This window comes from Ascaphus truei, chromosome 15 (assembly GCF_040206685.1).
Source record: "Ascaphus truei isolate aAscTru1 chromosome 15, aAscTru1.hap1, whole genome shotgun sequence".
NCBI lineage: Eukaryota > Metazoa > Chordata > Amphibia > Anura > Ascaphidae > Ascaphus > Ascaphus truei.
Window position 1 is genome coordinate 28,766,700 of NC_134497.1, and position 8,483 is coordinate 28,775,182.

The window sequence follows — 8,483 nt, forward strand, 5'->3', positions numbered from 1 at the left end:
GCGTACCTGGATACGCTGGTCCATACGAATGGCCAGGGTGATGAGGTCCTCCAGAAGTCCTGGCCTGTGTTGAGAAGCAAGTTCATCCTTCAGGGAGTCCAATAGGCCTTTCCAGAAAATGGAGACTTAGGCCTCCTGGTCCCAACGAGTCTCAGCTGCTATGTGTCACGACCTGGGAGTCACGCCGCCCTCGGCGTGCTCCTCACTTACCCGCGGTCCCGCCGGGCTTTCCCGCGCCTCGTAGCGATCCTCCATCCAGGACGCTGGTCGCCATCTTGCCTTGACGCGCGCGCGCACGCCAGCACTTCCCTTCTAGTGTCGAGTCTGGGTGTGTGTTCGGTCACGCGCCCGCAGGGACGGCCACACGGGGGCGCGCCCACATAGAGGAGCGTCAGCATCTTAAAGGCATATCTCCCATTTGTAATGCTGCAATCAAATGCATCCGTTCGTCTACTCCCTCCTCCAGGAGTTCCTCTGGACCTATCCCTGCCTCAGTCTGGCCCATTCACACACCCCCACCTTGCTACTTGCCCATTGGACCCTCTGGCCTATATATGCCCTGCAGCTTCATTAACTCATCGGCTGAGCATAGAACCAGTTGTTCTCATCACTCTCTGCCTCCCTAGTCCTGTCTTGTCTTGTTTTGCAGTCTTCCTCGTGTACCGAACTGGCTTCCGCTACGACTACCCGCACCTCTGGCATCCCGAACTCGGCATACGGCAACACGACTCTCCGCACCTCTGGCATCCCGATCACGGCAAACGGTAATGATTACGTCCTTCTCTCTAACCCCGGACTTGGCAAACAGCACCCTCTACCATCCGTACCTCTCCTGCCCCGATCCGGACTCCCAGACCACTCTACTCTCAAGACGTGCCCTCGTGGCTGTGGGTGGCGGTATATCCTATCCCTCCTCAGCACCGCAGTCCCGTCTCATTTGTGGTGAGCACGTCCTGACATTATGCTCAGCCCAACAAACATGGACCCCGCTGAGGTGGAACGCACTTTAAATGCCCATATAAATCTCTTCACCGGGCTAGAGACTTATCTGGAACAAGCTGATAGGAGAATGGATACGTTACAGCAAAGCCTTCATTCCCTTAACGTTCAAGTCCGAGCTCTCAGTCGGGAACCTTCACCCGTGGCTTCCACAGCCTCCGCAACCGCCTTTCCAGCACCTCCGTTTGCTTTGGAACCTCGTATTCCGCCTCCTAAACACTATGCTGGGGATCCCCAAGGATGTAGGGGCTTCCTTAACCAATGCCTCATCCAATTTCGACTCTCGCCCTCTTGTTTTGTCTCTTCTGTCTCCAGGGTCGGCTATATCGTGGCTCTTCTCATCGACGAGGCCCTGGCATGGGCTTCTCCCATGTGGGAACAACAGGGTCCCCTCGCATAGGACATCGATCTCTTCGTCGAGGAGTTCCGAAGACTCTTCGACACCCCTGCACGGCAATTAACGGCAGCATTTTCTCTTCATCACATAACCCAGGGAGATCGAACCGTCGCCCGCTACGCTGTGGAGTTCCGCACACTTGCTGCTGACACGGGATGGAATAATGAAGCACTATCTTCAGCGTTTTGGCAAGGTCTGTCTGAATCCCTAAAGGATGAGATCGCAGCGCGGGAACGTCCCACTGACCTAGAGGATTTGATCAGTCTGTGTGTTCGAGTGGACCAGCGTCTGCAGGAGCGGAGAAATTAACGTTCTCGTTACCGTCAACGGGTTTCAAGGCATCTTGCTCCATCGTTCGTGGCTCCTACACCCCCTTCCGGGGACGCCCCGGAACCAATGCAGTTGGGAGGTAACAAGCTGTCTGCTGCCGAGAAACAACGTCAGCGCAATGCCGGTCTCTGCATGTACTGTGGTAATTCCGGTCACATATTACCCCAGTGTCCCCACAAGCCGGAAAACGCCAACTCCCAATGAAATCCCGGAGAGTTTCGTTGGGAATACTGACACTTTCTCCCATCGTCAAAGACTTCCTTCCCACCAGGATAATGTTGCCCATAACACTGTCTGGAGAGGGGTTTCACACTCAAGCACGGGCGTTCATTGACTCCGGTTCCGCAGGCAATTTCATCGATGAGACTTTTGCTAGACGGAACAATATTCCATTTATCAGTAAGAAGACGTCAGTAGGTCTGGAGGCCATTGACGGTCGAACTCTACAGCCGGCATTCATCACGCTACAGACGGTGCCTCTCCTACTGCAGTTCATCGACGTTCATACGGAGATCATTACCCTCGATGTTATCCACACTCCCTCTGCTGAGCTGATTTTGGGTCTTCCTTGGCTTCAACTCCATAATCCTCGCATCGACTGGACGGATCGGGAACCCATCCAGTGGGGTGCTCCTTGTGCCAAGACATGTACCAGGATTTTCCAGAAGATTGATGGGTTGTCTACCCTGCCAGAGAAGATCGACTCCCTACCTTCTGTGTACTGGGAATTCCGTGATGTGTTCGACAAAGCACGTTCCGAGGTTCTACCTCCGCACCGTTCTTTCGACTGTCCGATTGACCTACTACCCGGGGCACCTCTTCCCAGAGGACGATCCTATCCTCTCTCTCTCCCAGAGACTAAAGCCATGAACACTTACATTGCAGAGAATTTAGAGAGGGGTTTCATCCGAAAGTCTTCCTCTCCAGTCGGAGCAGGCTTCTTTTTCGTCAAAAAGAAGGACGGTTCTCTTCGTCCATGCATAGACTACCGGGGTTTGAATAACATCACACGCAAGAACCGCTACCCACTGCCCTTGATACCGGAACTCTTCGACCGTCTTCAGGGAGCAACTATCTTTTCTAAATTGGATTTAAGAGGTGCCTACAATTTAGTAAGGATACGTGAGGGGGACGAGTGGAAGACTGCTTTTAATACCCATGACGGCCACTATGAATACCTGGTCATGCCGTTCGGTCTGTGCAACGCACCAGCAGTTTTCTAGGATTTCGTCAATGAGATTTTACGGGACATTCTTAACACATTTCTTATCGTCTACCTAGATAACATCCTAATCTTTTCTAAATCTCCTCAAGAACACATCAAACACGTTCAACAGGTGCTGTTAAACCTCCGGGAGAACCATCTCTTTGCGAAATTGGAGAAATGTCAGTTCCATCTCAAGTCTGTGGCATTTTTGGGATACGTTATCTCTGACTCCAGATTTAATATTGATCCAGAGAAACTTAGGGCTATTTTGGACTGGCCCCGTCCGACCACTCTCAAAGCCGTGCAACGCTTTCTAGGTTTTGCAAACTATTATCGGCGCTTCATTCGCAATTTTTTTTCTACGGTATCTCCCATAACTGCTCTCACGAAGAAGGGTGCAGATCCTTCATCATGGTCTGAGACCGCCATACGGGCATTTATACTTCTGAAGAAGGTTTTTGTGTCTGCCCCTTTCCTCACCCACCCAGATCCTAAACTTCCATTTACCTTGGAGGTAGATGCCTCTGACATCGGGGCTGGGGCTGTCTTATCCCAAAGGATCTCTCCCTTAGCCAGACTACACCCATGTGCCTTCTTCTCGAAGAAATTTTCGTCCGCAGAACGGAATTACGATGTCGGGAACCGGGAGCTTTTGGCTATCAAGTTGGCATTAGAAGAGTGGAGACACTTCTTAGAGGGTACGGAGACACCTATAACTATACTCACAGACCATAAGAACCTTCTCTACTTAGAAGGGGCACGTCGTTTGAGCTCTCGACAAGCCCGCTGGGCACTATTTTTTTCATGATTCAATTTTCTCATCTCCTTTATTCCTGGCTCCAAAAATCTAAAGGCGGACGCTCTGTCTCGATAGTTCCTTGCAGAGGACAAGTCTGAAGAACAGCTAGAGACGATTATTCCCTCTAGATGTATTCTGTCTGCCAACTCCTTTGATATTATGGATAAGATTCGATCCGAGCAATCACAAGCTCCGATGGGGCTCAAGGTTCCGGAGGGAAGATTCTACACGGCACCCCAACACCGCAAAAGGGTTCTCTAGTGGTGCCATTCCTCTAAATCGGCAGGACATCCAGGGATACGGAAAACCAACGACCTTGTTCAACGTACCTTCTGGTGGCCAGAGAGGGCTAATGATGTGGAGGAGTTTGTTAAAGCGTGTAGCACGTGCGCTCGCAACAAAGTACCCCGGGTCAGACCAGCAGGCCTTCTTCTTTCCTTACCCATTCCAGACCGTCCCTGGAACCATATTTCTATGGACTTCATTGTAGAGCTCCCAGACTCTAAAGGGAAGAATACGATTCTTGTGGTAATTGATCGTTTTTCCAAACAGATCTTGTTCTCTTGAGGGGTATTCCAAATTCCTCCAGGCTTGCGGATGTTTTCATCCAGGAGATTTTTCGTCTTCACGGAGTGCCTTCAACCATCGTCTCTGATCGTGGGTCCCTATTTGTGTCAAGATTTTGGCGAGCCTTTTCCCGAAAATTGGGTATTTCGCTTCAATTCTCCTCGGGATACCACCCCCAGACCAATGGGCAGACGGAGAGGGCCAACCAGAACCTGGAGCAGAACCTTCAGTGTTTTATAGCTGATACACAGGATGATTGGGTGGATCTGCTCCCTTGGGCTGAGTTTGCTCTTAACTCCCTTCGCAATGACTCCACTCAAGAAACTCCCTTCTTCATACAGTAAATTGTGGCTTTCATCCTTCCCGTCTACCCTTCTCCCCTCTATCCTCAGGAGTACCAGTGGTTGACAAGCGCATCTCCCGGCTGAAAGGCTTATGGACGAGAATTCAGGAGAACTTAAAAGTGGCTACAGGGAGACAGAAACTCCAGGCAGACCGCCTTCGACGCCCGGTTCCGGAATTCGTTCCAGGAGACAGGGTTCGTGGTCAGGAGGATTAATCCTGTGGCTTATCGCCTACGCCTTCCACCCTCGATGAAGATACCTTCAGTCTTCCATGTATCTTTGCTTAAACCAGCATTTCAGAGTCCTCGCTTTTCTAAGACGACTTCTCCTCCACTTCCTCTTCTGATCCAAGGTCAACAGGAGTACGAGGTTCAGTATATCCTGGATTCTAGGATTTCCAGAGGAGGAGTACAATACCTGGTCCACTGGAGGGGGTTCGGACCAGAAGAACGTTCATGGATTCCCCACCGGGATCTTCACGCACCTCGACTCGTCCAGGCTTTCCATCGTAAGAATCCCTCCAAGCCTTGTTATGGACGCCCGGAGGTCGCCCCTGAAGGGGGGGGTACTGTCACGACCTGGGAGTCACGCCGCCCTCGGCGTGCTCCTTACTTACCCGCGGTCCCGCCGGGCTCTCCCGCGCCTCGTAGCGATCCTCCCTCCAGGACGCCGGTCGCCATCTTGCCTAGACACGCGCGCGCACGCTAGCACTTCCCTTCTAATGTCGGGTCTGGGCGTGTGTTCGGTCACGCGCCCGCAGGGACGGCCACACGGGGGCGCGCCCACATAGAGGAGCGTCAGCATCTTAAAGGCATATCTCCCATTTGTAATGCTGCAATCAAATGCATCCGTTCGTCTACTCCCTCCTCCAGGAGTTCCTCTGGACCTATCCCTGCCTCAGTTGGGCCCATTCACACACCCCCACCTTGCTACTCGGCCTATATATGTCCTGCAGCTTCATTAACTAATCGGCTGAGCATAGAACCAGTTGTTCTCATCACTCTCTGCCTCCCTAGTCCTGTCTTGTCTTGTTTTGCAGTCTTCCTCGTGTACCGAACCGGCTTCCGCTACGACTACCCGCACCTCTGGCATCCCGAACTGGCATACGGCAACACGATTCTCCGCACCTCTGGCATCCCTATCACGCCAAACGATTACGTCCTTCTCTCTAACCCCGGACTTGGCAAACAGCACCCTCTACCATCCGTACCTCTCCTGCCCCGATCCGGACTCCCAGACCACTCTACTCTCAAGACGTGCCCTCGTGGCTGTGGGTGGCGTTATATCCTATCCCACCTCAGCACCGCGGTCCCATCTCATTTGTGGTGAGCACGTCCTGACACTATGGTCCTGAATTCCAAAGCGTATTGGGCCACAGACCGACGTCCCTGTGTAAGCTGCAGCAGGGAATCAGAACCAGTCTCTTGTCGTGCGGGGGTATCGAAGACCTGTCGAAAGTCTCGTCTGAAGGCTGCGTAATCTCGAGTAATATCGGGGCGCAGTCCCCAGATCGGGGAGGCCCATGCCAGGGCATTACCTGTGAGCAGACTGTACACATAAGCTACCTTTTTCCGACCAGTAGAATACAGCTACGGAGCCATCTCAAACTGGATCTCACATTGGTTGAGAAAGCCACGACAAGCGTGGGGATCCCCTGCGTAGGGTTTCTGAGCCGGAATCTTCGGACCTGAGGATGAAGTGGATGTAGAATCTGACTGCGCCGGTGGTGCAGCCGCAGGTGGTGCCTGTAGAGAAAGGTCCTGTACCTGTTGGGAGAGGAGAGACACTTGATCCGTTAAGGCCTGGATTTGTTGGAACATGGCCATCATCATAGAGTCCACATCTGTCTGGTCTGCGTCTTGTGGGCTCGACATAATGTTACGCCGGTGCTGCCCGCAGACCAGACCCGTCCCTTCTACTTTGGTGAGGAACGTATATGGGCATGCACCCGCAGCAAAAGGAGCGTGTCCGGGGTGTGGTGTTTTAGGCGTTGCCAGGCCAGGTGATGTTAGCTAGCAATACTTGCCGGTACCGGTGAAGAAGTGCCGTCATCGTTGCCGTTTAGCCAAGGTCAGGGATTGGAGAATTCCGGAAGGTCGTTGTCCAAGCAGGGGTTGAGAGCCAGAGATAGACGTCCGCCAAGCCAAGTCGTAACCTAAGAGAATAAGAGAGAGAATGCCAGAGTAGTAATCCTAGTGGAAACTATGTCGAGCAATGAGTGAGTGAGAGGACAGGCAATATAAAGTGTGGCTGACCAATCAGAAGTGGAGGCAGGCCTGGAGGAGTGCGTGGAGCTGTCCTGGATAGGTCCACTTGATTGGCAGGCAGGTGAGGACTCTTGTTTTGTCAGGAGGTCCTGTTCGTCTGCTGGGGGCGTGGTTTCACTGCTAGAGCGGTGAATAAATTATCTTCACCCGGCGCGCGCTGGACACGCGCGCGGGCTGGACACAGGGCTGCCACATGGGAGGGAAGCGCAAGCAGGAGAGAGAGACCACCGGGGACGACGGGGAACCCCCAGAGCAGCATGAGGTAAGTGGCGCCAGCGAGGAGCACGCACCTCAGCAGCGGGGGTTAAAGAAGATAAGGAGGGGCCAGGCTGTGGGCGCCGCGATCCCTGACTCCTCACACACACCAGTGCAGGAACTTTCACACGGAGATGCCGGTCTGGAGACTCCCCACAGCTTTACCAACTGCTATCTGGAGAGGGGGTTTTCTGTCTTGATCGCGGACGTCCCGTTCATGGAATTCCATTGCTTGATGTGTTAAGATCTACATGATCTATTTTTATTGTAAGTTGTGTACTTTTTAATATATGCTTATATAAATTGATATATTTTTTGCACTTTTTAGTTATCATTTCTCTTCTTTTGCACCCCCATTCTTTTGTTTGTGTTTGTGAGTGTTCTCCAGGCCCGCTGATCATTGGAGATGGGGAGCAGCACTGAATAGAGATTGCCATAAGAGATCTGTGATGGCCAGGGCGCACTTACCTTTCCAGTACACATGTACAGTTGGTGCACGTTTACCTCCGTTGGCACTCCTGTACCCAGGTGCCGCTGAATGAACAGAAGGTTCAGTTTGGTCCCCCGACATGAGGTCTCTCAGAGGTCCTCCGCTGCACTTGCTCCAATCCACCGTGTGGGGTGAACTCCCGCTAGAGTGTCTCACTGTTAGAGTCTCTGAATCAATGGCCTGGGTCTAGTCCCAGATTGCATACCAGGCACACCGCACGGCGTTGCTTGTTGATGCTGCAGCTCTAACAGTACACTAACAGGGTATCCCTAACTGACAGGGCCTTCCCTATACATGCACTAGTACCTACTGTGAGTTGGGGATTAGCTGGGGTCTACATGGTAAATCTAGGCCTACACCAGGAGCCACAGAAACCCGGACACTACCTGTCCCTTCAGCTCCCTGTCTCCGACTGGCATGGTCCCTCTCTTCACACCAAACTGCACTATCTCCTCTGCAGGGATATGGGTGCCCTATTGGCTGTGTCTTCCCACTGGTCTAGCAGCCCCTGGTGCTGCCGGGACTTGTAGTTCGTTGCGGAGCCATTGGTAATGGCCGGCACACTAATAACGCACTGTGCATGCGCGACCCGTCTCAACAATCAAGATGGCGCCGCCCTGCAGATGGAACTGCCACGGAGCTCCGGTAACCCGCTCACCAGCGATCCCTGCATCATCCCGGGTCCGCCTATAGTGCCTCCTAACCCATCCCCTCCCCATGGCCCGGGACTGAGAAGTAAGAGGACCTGGCTACATACATTTGTAGAATCAATGATGTACAGTGGCGGCCGCCTTTATCCTAATGCGGCCGCCACGGCGGGTATTTTAA